At 32.1% G+C, this 12,006-nt stretch overlaps 1 long non-coding RNA gene across 1 annotated transcript in view; it reads right to left on the reverse strand.

Moving 5' to 3' along the window:
* Nucleotides 1–238: 238 nt before the first annotated feature.
* LOC118069950 (uncharacterized) overlaps nt 239–12,006 on the reverse strand; it is a 44,132-nt gene continuing 32,364 nt past the window's right edge. Inside the window, exon 3 of the long non-coding RNA XR_004690703.1 lies at nt 239–370. This is a non-coding gene — a long non-coding RNA (uncharacterized lncRNA). The remainder of the gene's footprint in view (nt 371–12,006) is intronic.

The raw sequence follows: 12,006 nt of genomic DNA on the forward strand, positions 1-12,006 counted from the left end.
GAATCATGGTGGTACTAAACTATTGTACTAAAAATTGGAAATCTCATATGCATCAAATATTAATATTTTTCATAATGATAATTAATATAAAATTGTTTGTAGGAAACACTTTTTAGTGTTAACTAATATAATTGGAACACTTAATAAGTTAGTAGTTTCTTCCATATTGAATTCAATCAACATAGATCTAAATATTTAAAAAATTGTTTATTGTTATTTTTTAATAATAATAAAAATTAACTAACCTTGATAACTAAATTGATTTTGGAGATTTCTCATCAAATTCACAGTACCACGAAATGTTTATAAAACAATTCGGTCGTCTATCCATAGTAGATATCAAATCACTTATTGACTCGGTTTCTCCGTCCTGAAAATCATCAAATTAAATTCGTGATTAGAAACTTGAAACTTCCAAATGTTCATCTACAAAACATTTTCTATCATCTTGATTTCAATACTACTCCAAATAGTTTCATTTTATTTCATACATTCTTTTAATTGTCTTCCAAATTTGTTATAGATAATTAAGAAAAATAAAAGATCCACATTTTTTGATCAAAATAAAATCAATCAGTAGAGATCATTGCAAGTTGGCGGCTATTTATTGATTATCAGAACCAAAAAAGCTACTGATATGTTCATGGTAGACTTGGCACTGATAACTGGTAAATAGTTACTGATTTTAACAGAAGAAAATTATTATTGTGAAAAATAAAATTAAAAAAAAAAACATTTTAGTTATGGCCTAGATCAATCAAGTTGATCAGATAATGGTTATGTATATCAACCCAAATGTCCTGAATCTCTCATTATGCCATAGCTTTTGCAGCAAACAATACACTTTTCAACGACTCGCTTCAAACGATAAATTAAATCCAAAGAGTTAATTTTTGAAAATGAAAGAATTTTTTTAATGAAATAAAAATGTTTAAGAGTTCAAAGTACTTTTGGCATTTTAGCTAACAAAAGAAGATACAAAAAGAGACACGATTCAAAGTCGCACTCTAGGCTGACTCGTGCTACTAGCGTGCTCAAGGCTGCTGCCCAGCTCGGTCGCATTCCAAGCTTCAAAGCCATGCCACTTTTGTACGTCTCAGCATTCGCGAAGAGAGAGATCGCACAATATACAGTTTCTCATGCTTTCCAGCGACTTTACAGTTGCTAGAGTTTGTATTTTATGAAGCTATATCTACATCACAGCTCAAGAACTAAACTCTCCCTAGGGGTGGTGCGCTTCATCAACTATTGTCGTATTAACTTGTTGAATTGAAATTTTCTCTTTTGTACGAAGAACTTCAAATACTTCTATAATACTACCAAGAATTTTATCATGAATTAAAAAGTTTCTAAATTTGAGTTTAATCTATTTTTAACAAAAACATTTTTACATTAAACCTCTCTCTCTACATTGCCATAAACTATTTTGAAATTATTTTTTACTATAATTAAATCATCAAAATCTTTCATATTAAAATTTTAATTTTCATTTCGCGTAATATGCATATTTAATATTAATTTTTCACTTTTAAAGAAAAGAACAGAACAATTGATATTTAATGACAATTCAAAAAAAGCTCAAGTCATTCCAAAAGCTTCAAAATTGGAATTCTATTTAGAAATATTTCCTTTATTATTTATTAATCAAAATATTACAAATGACTCATTCATATCTTTAAAAAATCTGTGTCAATCATGATAAGCTTGATTCCAATTAAAAGCTCATATTTATTGAGCCAAATGATTTCCTTTAATTGTTTGACTGTTTTTTTTACTTTAAATGAAAATATTAAAAATCTTTTTTCTCTAAAGATTTGTTGATTTTAATACTTAAAAATTAAATTATGAAGTATTTAAATAAAAAATGTCTGATGCCATTTGCTTAGTGTTTATAAAAAGTGTATATGTATTTAGATTAATATTCGAAGCAGCATATAGAGTAGTGTTGGTAGATTAAAGCATAACAAATTTCGATGCGAAATTGAAGCCAGCCGATGTTTATGTTATTTGAAAACCCTTGACGTTCGTGTCTGAAACAAAGCTGCATGATAATGAACTAGTCTATGATGAAAGCTTGTTAATTAGAACTCACACTAACCCAATTTAATCTGCCATTGAACTGCATCAATTTTTTGCAACAAATTGATCCTAAAACGATGATTCAGAATCATAATTATTAACTGCTCCCACTGTATAATTAACAAAATGACGAATCATACCTCATACAGATCAGTAACTAATTAATAACAAGGAAAGATATTGAAAGACATTGAAATGAAGTGAAATTTAATTATTTTTATGATCTTCATTCTGAAAGTTAAGTAGTGAAGATTCATTTGATATATTAGAATTTTAAAGAGACTCTAGAGTCTACTAAACTTTGGTAGTAGAAAAATAGAATTGTTGGATAAATTAAAAATTAATTTTTGGTGAAGTCATTTATTTCAGCACATAATGATTCTATAGTGCTAGTAATTTGATCAATTTTTAATCAAAATCACTTTGTTTATGATAATATTAATTATTCAATACAAAAGTTTCATCATCAAATAATAATGATTTATTTTAAAACAGCATAGTTGATTGCACAAAAATTTTCTGTTTCCTTTTTTCTTGTATTTTTTATGACATAGTTAATTTTTCATTGTTTAATGATTTTCAGTGCATTATGATATTTTGGTAATTTTTTTTAAGAAAGACTGGAGTAAATTTTCGAAAAAGTTGAATAAATAAACCCTGTTCAGTATGTTCGAAATTGACATTAGTAAGTAACTTTTGTTGAAACTTTTATTCGAAATTTTTGGCAAATATTTTGGGAATTTTTCGTAACATTTTCAGAATTCCTTTCACATATTCAAATAACTTCAAAAATATTTTATTGCTATAAAATATTTAGTTTCACAGACAGATTTTACAATAAAAGTGATTTTGTTTTCTTTAATATAATTTTTCTGAGAAAGTAATCAAATTAATCATTGAAAATAGTAATGATATTAACGATGACAAATTTCTACGATGAAATTAGTGACTTATTTAAAATTTAGAATGTATAATTATAGATTGAAACTTGGTTATATCTTACAAATTGACAGTTTGAGTGTATGAAGCAAGTAGCATTAAATGTTCACATTGTAAGCATGAAACTTTCTTCGATCCTTTCAAAAACTTTTTCTCATGTGTTTTATTTTAAGTTGGAGAAAATAAAAAAATAACGAATTCTCCAATGATTCTATTCATTTACCTTTATTATGAACAATTCTATCACAATTTAATCAAATAAAAATAATTCTTCAAAAATGAATTTAAATTAAAAAAATAATTTTAAACAATTTGTTTTATAATTAAAAATTGTTCAGTCCAGATTAAAAACAATAATTGTTCTCATCTTCTCACGTTTACATTATTATATAATAAAAGTTGTGATATTAAAAAAAATATTAATCTAAAATTATGTAAATCTCTAATGCCTGTAAAATCTAAGTTCATCCTTTGAAATTAATCATCAGGTTCAAAGGACGATAAAAGTAGATTAAGCTCCGTTCAAAATAGATACTCCTCATAAAAGAAAACTTCAACGTATAAAATCTTTGTCCTTCATAAAAAAAATAATACACAATAAAAGTACATTCTTATGAATTACATTAAATATTTTTCATTGAAAAACATTACGTGGATAATCATCTATATTTCGTCATTAAACTAATAATTGAAAAATAAATTTCAACCCAAAAGCTTGATTAAACATTTAAAAAACTTTCTCAGATGAACTGAAGCTCGATGTGAGTATGTCAGCAAATTTATAATGACTCTAAGGAGTATTAACACTTTAATATCGTAGGCAGATGGAGAAAGAAGTATCAAAAATATAAAACAATGATATTAAAAAATAGAAATAATTTTAACACAATGCATTGAGTGCAGTAGTAAATTTTGAAAAATTTTTACCATTCAGAAAGCGACTGAGTGAGCACTTAAGCGAGAGGATTATAGGAGAATAAAGAGAGGAATATCCATGGCACACTTATTCGTGGCCTGAGTCACCGCCTGCTAAGCCACGATGCGAGTTCGTAACGACACACTTTTGTAGGTAACTAGTCACTCCCTCCTCTTCAACCACGTTATCTGGAAGCTGACGTTTATGTTTTGTTGTATTTAGAATTTTTATGGTCATTTCAAGCCATTAGCAATATCCAACTTTTCATACTTCATAAGATTAGAATATATTAATTACTTGTACTTAATTCCTTTCATTAAAATCATTTTTATTTTGATAACTAAAAGAAAAATATTTTTTCATAGTCTAAATATTCTGAGACTAAAGTCGTGTTAATTCAGGCGATAGTAAAGGACTTTTTTTTACTATGAATCAGTGTTCAGGATCGATCGTTTTAGTCCCTCTCTTTGTTCAATATATAACTGACTCTTCGTCATGCTGACCTATTTAGGCAACAACAAGGCCAGCGCCTGGCTTTGGCCTCTGATGCCTTTTCTCTTCCTCTCTTCCCTCGCTTTCCTTCGAGCATGGGCGCGTTCTGATGTACACGCATGTCGTCAACGTAAACACACCCACGAGAAATAAAGCACTATAGGCTGACCCATGTGTATATTGCCTCGAGACATGCACGAAATGCCCGGAAGTTGCGGGTTCTTTAGAGTCTCAGTCACGAGATCGATCTTTTATTTGAAAAGTTCAACCTTTTTTTTTACTTCACATTCTTCTTTCTTTATTTGTTGCATATCATAGAATGCGATTCCGTGATGTGCACTTTTGTTTTCTCATTTTTCTTGCTTTTTCCCTGCAGTTACACGTGTTTTGAGTTTTTGCTCACACGAGTCTGTTGTAAAGGCGACGATGTATGCAGACGTATTGGAGTCGTGCAATCCTGCGACCTTCAAGTTCGGCCTCGTGGACGATATGTACATGTTTCTCTCGTAGACTATCCAAGGTCAATTGTCTCAAGTTTATTTCGAAATTAAAGGTTTTATTATGTGTAAGGTGGCAGGATTTGTTTTTAATTACTTCATTCTTGATAACAAACTTTTTTCAGTTTTTTTTTTCATTGGAAAATATTGATATTGATGGATATAAAAAAAAACCCCAGGTGAAGAGATATGATTTATAGGAAATTTGTTGATGTAAATATTTTTAAATATTGAATATACACATGTATCATTTTAATTGGGAGTTATTGAAAAAAATTCTTATTTGAATAAAAAGAGTTAAATACATATTCAAATAACAATTCCTAATCTGAAAGATAAAAAAAATTTTTTTAATAATAATAATTCAGTTCAAAAAGAAAAAGTTCTCGTATAAATCAAAATTGATTTATTTATTATAAATATTTTTGTTTCAATCCTAGTAATTACTTTTATTTACAAAATTAAAAGAGCAATTATTTATTTTATTGTTCTACAAATGAAGTCGATTTCTTTGTTGATATATTAAATACTGAATAAAATAATTATTGAATGTAATTTTATTCAAGATAATCTATTTATGGGGTATTCATTTAAAATTATCTTCCGGATTTGAATTTTATGTAAATAAAAAAATTACTCATTCAAAAAATCTAATTAACTAAATATCCAAGTTGACAAAATGAATGTAATTATAAAAAGTCATTACATAACATTTTCAATTAAACTAAATGGTTTCCAATAATGGCGACATACACAAGTGCAAAGTCCCAAATTCTTGACTTCAACGATCATCAATTGAAATAAGTTCAAACTTTGCATCAACGTGTTCTCTTACGTTCTATTCCTTTGTGTATGTTGGTATATAATACACTACTTCAAGAAAATTGCAGTTTTCTCAAAGAAACTCCATTTCTGTATTTCTAAACTCATTTTCTCTTCGTCTTGAGAATTTTCTTGGATAAGAAGTAAGCTCTTATTATAAATTATTTATAGTCATTAATGAATTAATTAGATAAAGTTTGCCAATTTTCTTATGATTCATTGGAATTTTTAATCTCAAATTTCTTAAATTGATTTAGTCAATAAAAAATTTCAAAATCATTATTTTTCTATTTTAAACAATAAAACATTATTATTAAATAATTCTTGAAATATCACATTTCCTATTACAAGCATAATCGTTAATCCAACAAAAGATTTAATACAAGAGTAATCAGTGGATTTACATATCTTTTATTCCAACTCAGCAATAAGTGAAAAAAGTCTCATAAGGATCAGACTTATAGGAAATCGATATCTTTGATGATTCTGCTACTTATCATATTAAATCTTCTTTGACAAAAGACTCTAGAGATCTACACACAAGATAGCAGTGTCTACGATCATGATATCTATCGGAAAATTTAAAAAATATCCAATATTAAATTCAAGTATTGTTACAACATAAATAAAGCATCTTCAATCAGGAGATCGGTGGTACAATTCCATACAACAGGGGACTGCAGTGCAGATGCATCTGGCGAGATGGCATTTGAACAGAGGTTTGAAAGGCTGTCTGATGGTACTCTCGAATGTGTCGCGTCTTGAACGCAACAGTGGTAGAGTGAACATGTAAATTGTTAAAGAGTTGTGTGAAAAATGACGAAAAAAGTGAGAAATCAACGGGCGGAAGAGAATGAGAGGGAGCGACAAGTTGGGTGGTGTTAGTTTGAAAACCAGCCGGAATATATACAGCTAACAGGCAAGGAAACGAGACAGGAAGATGTATAAAAAAATGAATAAAAGTGGGAGAGAGAGAGGGAGATGAAAAAAAAGAGAGAAAGGATAAAAGCCACGTGGTCGTGGCTCACCAGTCGACGTATCGGCGCTCTCGTGGTATAGATAGAGGACTACCACTAGAACCACGTTCTCCGTTGAAAATGTTACTTTTTGACATTTTTCGTCGTCCCGCGGAAATATGGACGTACGTCAGCCACGTGTGTGGGGAATGCGCAAAGCCCGGAACTGTTTGCCGATTGGTCCATGGAGTTCACCAATGAGCTTTCGCGAAAGTGGAGAGAGATGCGACAGAGTCGGCGCAAGTGGGGATGAATTTCGGTTTGATGATGAAGAAAAGGACAGTGAAACGTGAAAAGAGAACAAGGATAAAGGATAGACATAAAAGAGATAGGTATAGCTGTGCTGTAGGATGAGAAGCTGCAGATTATGCTCGCAGAGAGTCAGAGAGAAAGAGAGAGAGTGAGGGAGAGAAGAAATGTGATATTTCGAGCTGAGAAATTATAATCCATACCAGGATAATGTTCAAGAGTTGTTTGTAATACTGACTTTGTATTTATTTTGTTTATTCTACTCGCAATATAGATCTACATATTAAGGAATCTAAATAATTGAATCGAAAAAATTATTTTTGTCCAGGAAAGTTGGAGTAGAAAATATTGCTTTCAATATATGTATGTTTATATGCACATACGTGATAAATAAAGTTAGTTTAAAAAAGGTCCCATGCTCATCCAAATACCATGCTACGATGTGAAAGGGAATACACAGGACGCCGAATCCCAAGGGACGTTGAACGAATGAACAAAGAACGCTTTGAAGGGAAACAAAAGAAAGACTTGGAGAAGATACTCTCTCTCTCTCTCTCTCTCTCTCTCTCTTGAGCTGCTGCTTTCCCCTTGGCTCATTTCTTCATGGCTTGAGCTACGGTTCTAGTCAGGAACAATGTCTTGATGTTGTTGATGGGTTGTACACTTAGTATGATAGTAAAGTCGGTAAAATGTATCAAGTAAAGCTGGAGTTAATATTAAAAGAATATTTTTAATTACTAATTGTAACTTACTGAAAATATTTAAATATCAAAAATGTTGCAAGTCATTGAAATCATCTCGATTGTCGTTCATTAAGGAGTATTCTTATCTGAAATATACAGAACTTTTGTTTGAAAAATCGAGGAATGAGAGAGGCAAGAGAACTCTTTACATTGTATAATAATAATAATTCACGTCTCTCTCAATTTCTCTGCTAGTCGCGGGACTCGCGAGCTTTCCCTATCTCCCTCGCTTTTTAACTCCCTCCCTGTGTCTTTCTCTTATTCTCTCGACTTTTCTCTCTCTAGTGCAGTGAAGCCAAGCACACTGTCGGGTCTCTATAATATTCTCAGCGAGATATTTCAGAGAGAGGAACTCCGAAGCCCGTCTAACGGCGAACGAACGTGGCAGAAAAGGTTGGGATACGGAGTGGGATCTCTCGATCTTTGTCTACCGGTTTTCGTACTCCCTTGCTACTACCATCCTACACTCCCACTCCAACTTTATTCCACTCTCTCTCTCCCACCCACATAACCAACTCTCTCACACTCCCTCATTTCCTCTCTCCACTAGAGCCCCACCCGACATCTCACTGTGTCCTTCTTCAAGTTACGACCCTTGGTATTTTCCCATCTCACTCTCACCCATTTCGCTGGATCTTCCACTCACATTCACCCTCCTTCTCTTACTTATACAACGACAACTGCTCTCTCTGAAATTGAGGGGAGAGCGAGTCTAAATTGGGAAAGACTGGTGGGGTCTCGAGACAAGGCGACTACGTTCTACCTCGCTCTATAGACACTACCATCTATGTGAGCTTTGTACGTGTGTACGTGAGATGCAGACTGTACATATACATGAGCACTAGAGCTAACGACGAACGAGTAGATGCAGTAAAACGAGGGAGAAACGAAAAAGAACACAGACGCCGATGAAGGAGGAGAAATAAGAAGAGAAAGGAAGCTAAAAGGAGTTGGAAGAGAAACGAGAATTAAATCTATATATATATATATATATACATCTCTTATATATAACAGGATAGGAAATATATCTGTATATACAGTTTCTACGCTATATGTATATAGATGAGCACGTACCCACGTTGCAGAAATATACCCTCCATCTGTATTTATATATATGGTGCAACGAAAACGAAATAATAACTCAAGAATTATCGTGAAAAATATTGAAAATCGTTTATTAATTGTAACAGAACAATTAAAGGATCGAATAAGACATCTGGTTAGGCTTACTAGTTCGGGTTTCAAGAACTCCCAAAATTATCAAAACCAACTAGAAATTTGTTAAATTATGAGAGAAATAAATGATGAAAAATTAGATTGAGAAAAGATCTCTGATCAACTCCAGTCTCAGTTGTAAACTGGAAACATTGATTGTTAATTTATTGTTATGATAGATAAATATTTTTTAGTGCACTTTACACTTGATAATGATGATTATTGTCATTGAAACAATAAATTAAAAATATATACAAGTATATGATAGTACTATGTATGCTTCTGCGTCGAGTAGGGAGAACACCCTTCTTCTACAATATTCTCTGACAAAGCTAGGATCAGAATAGACGGAAACATGTGACTAGAACGTGAAACGAATGTTGTTTTTGTTTCATAAATAATTTTTAGCAAGGTAATTATTATTTTATTTTTATGTATCCATGAATATGATATATTAAAAAAAATGATATTAGTTATAATATAAATGTATAGCCGGTGTATGTACGATTATGCTCATGGACTGGATATATTTTATGCAATCAAAACTAAAAAGTAATGCGATACATGTGTATTTACAAAGAGGAGGTAATTTCGATAAACAACAAACTAAGCAGAGAAGGATAGAATGGCTTTGAAAACAATCGTGACTGAAGGTACATAAAAAAGGAGGAGGGGGGAGGTGAAATGATGTAAAAATAACAAATTGAAACTGGTGACCAGGGAGACAGGGGTTGGGCAACAAGAGAGAAAGGGAGATGGCGAACACAATGAGAAAGAGTGAGGGAGTTTGACAGTAAATGAGGACGAGGGGATTAGAGGAAGGGAAATGAACGGCAAGTAGGATGGAGGGTGCGATGAAAGGGGTGGTATCACGAGTGATGAACTAGATGGTGGGGGATTTTCAGAAGGAGAGGGATATTGAGGGTAGGGAGAGTGTGTGCGCGCGAGAGAACCCAAAATCGATTTGTGTTGGTAATTGTGCCAGAGTAAAAGTGTGTGCGTCGGTGCGATGGGGCAATGCTCTACACACAACTCACACTCTCTTACCAAACTTGGCAAATATATCCATCCTATGTATACGTATACATGGAGATGTGCAGCATACACGCATTTGTGAAAGCGTCAAGTATATGCTGTTATGTATGTGAGTCTCCCTCGAGTGCATGTGAGGGTTCGATTCGCTCGTGGCTTTGGCCGAGGGATTTCTCCGTTGATCGTGAGAGTATATATATTGTGACAGAGAGATTTCACCATTGGTCTGTCCTTTCTCTGTTGCACACTCACACACGTCTATCATAAATTACACGTATGTATTCATCCGTGGACTAACGAACGAGCTTTACAGAAATTTCGCGCTAGTCGCCAATCGCCTCTATATCTCGCAATTTATTTTTTATCGGCTTTGCAATGAGCTCAAAAATATAATGATCGACGTTCATGTTAAAAGCTATCAAATTATTACATGAAAACGTGATTAATAATATTATTATAAACAACATATACTCCATTTGTTTCATTAATATGTTCAACTTATTCATTTGCCAATATATATTGCAAAAATATCATTTATACTTTTGATTAAATCCTCTAGAGAATATTAACATTTCAATATCCATAATCGTTGATAAAAATTTCCAACTTCAATAAACCTCAAAAATTTATTCATTTATTTAAACAACTACTATAAAAACACTCTCATGTTGATAATTATTTTTTCATTACTATTAATTGAACTAATTGATGCTGATAATTAATTATTAATTATTTATGATAACTTACGAAATATTCTTTTATCGATTATTAGAGTGAGTATAATAAATCTGTAGCAATCTGTTGACATTGTGAACAGGTATTGTACCAAGTACATTGCTCGGCAATTTAAATCAATTGTATTGGCTTTTCTATAGCTACTGTAAATGTGAATACATCTACGATACTTTGTTCTTCCAATAAGGTATACCATTCGAGTTTAATACACAATCTCTTCCTACCTATCTAGCAAAACAAACGTCAAAGTAAACGATGTACTTATGACGTCAGATGAAGTCGCTATCCACGTGGCTCGAGTGAATCTCTTTCTTATGTCCACGTGTGTATTCCAAGTCTGTTAGGTTGGGTTTGGTTGTTGTATAGTACATATATATATATATAAGCTCACAAACCCATGACCCCTTTTCAATATCATCACAAGCTTGTGCTGCGTGTGAACAAAATAAAAAAAAGAGAAAAGGGTGAAAACCAATTGAAAACAAAGAACCTGATAACATATGTATATGCAAAGTTTAAGTGAAATGTTACTTAGATATTCACGAGGCATTCACTTTTATCAGAATACATTTCGATAGATCATTAATCACACGAAAATCTGCATATTCTTGAGAAGGTTTTCTCCTGTATAATGAATCGACGAAACTGATGATAAGAGGGGGAGGAAGGAATGGTGGTGTTGGAGAATTGAAAATGTGATAAAGTTACCGAGGAAAATAAGGATCGAAGTAAAAGAAAAGAAAGTGAAAAATAAAAAAGACTTGATACCATTTTCTTTTTTTCCTTCTTTCATTCATTTTTCCTTTTTTTTCAATCCCGATGCCATTTGCTTTTTTTTAAATTTTTTTATCTTGATTTTAACAGCCGTCACTATATTTCAAGTGTTGCTGCTGTATAGAACACTATCTCCATCTCTTACGAAATCAGGGAGGTGAAATTATAATTTGTCATATTCATCAGTACACCCCCGTAAACTGCATCTCTTTCTACTATCAACCATATATCTTTTTCTCCCTTCGTTCTCTTTCGCCTTCACCGAGAATTGGTTAGCAGAACAGGTATATATGTATATAAGAAGCGAAAAGGTGCCTTAATTTATATTATAATCTTTCTCCCCTGTTTTCCATTTTAGTGTTTCTGGCCCCTTCAAAATTCTTCTTATGCATCGAATCCTCCACGACATCTATCCCTTTTATCATTTTCGATGTCCTTGCATCTCCACTGCTGAATTGGACCATTGTTTCATACCAACAGTTCAATGCTCTCCATAA

This window comes from Chelonus insularis, unplaced genomic scaffold, assembly GCF_013357705.1.
Source record: "Chelonus insularis isolate UGA/USDA-ARS -01 unplaced genomic scaffold, ASM1335770v1 contig_493_pilon, whole genome shotgun sequence".
Lineage (NCBI taxonomy): Eukaryota > Metazoa > Arthropoda > Insecta > Hymenoptera > Braconidae > Chelonus > Chelonus insularis.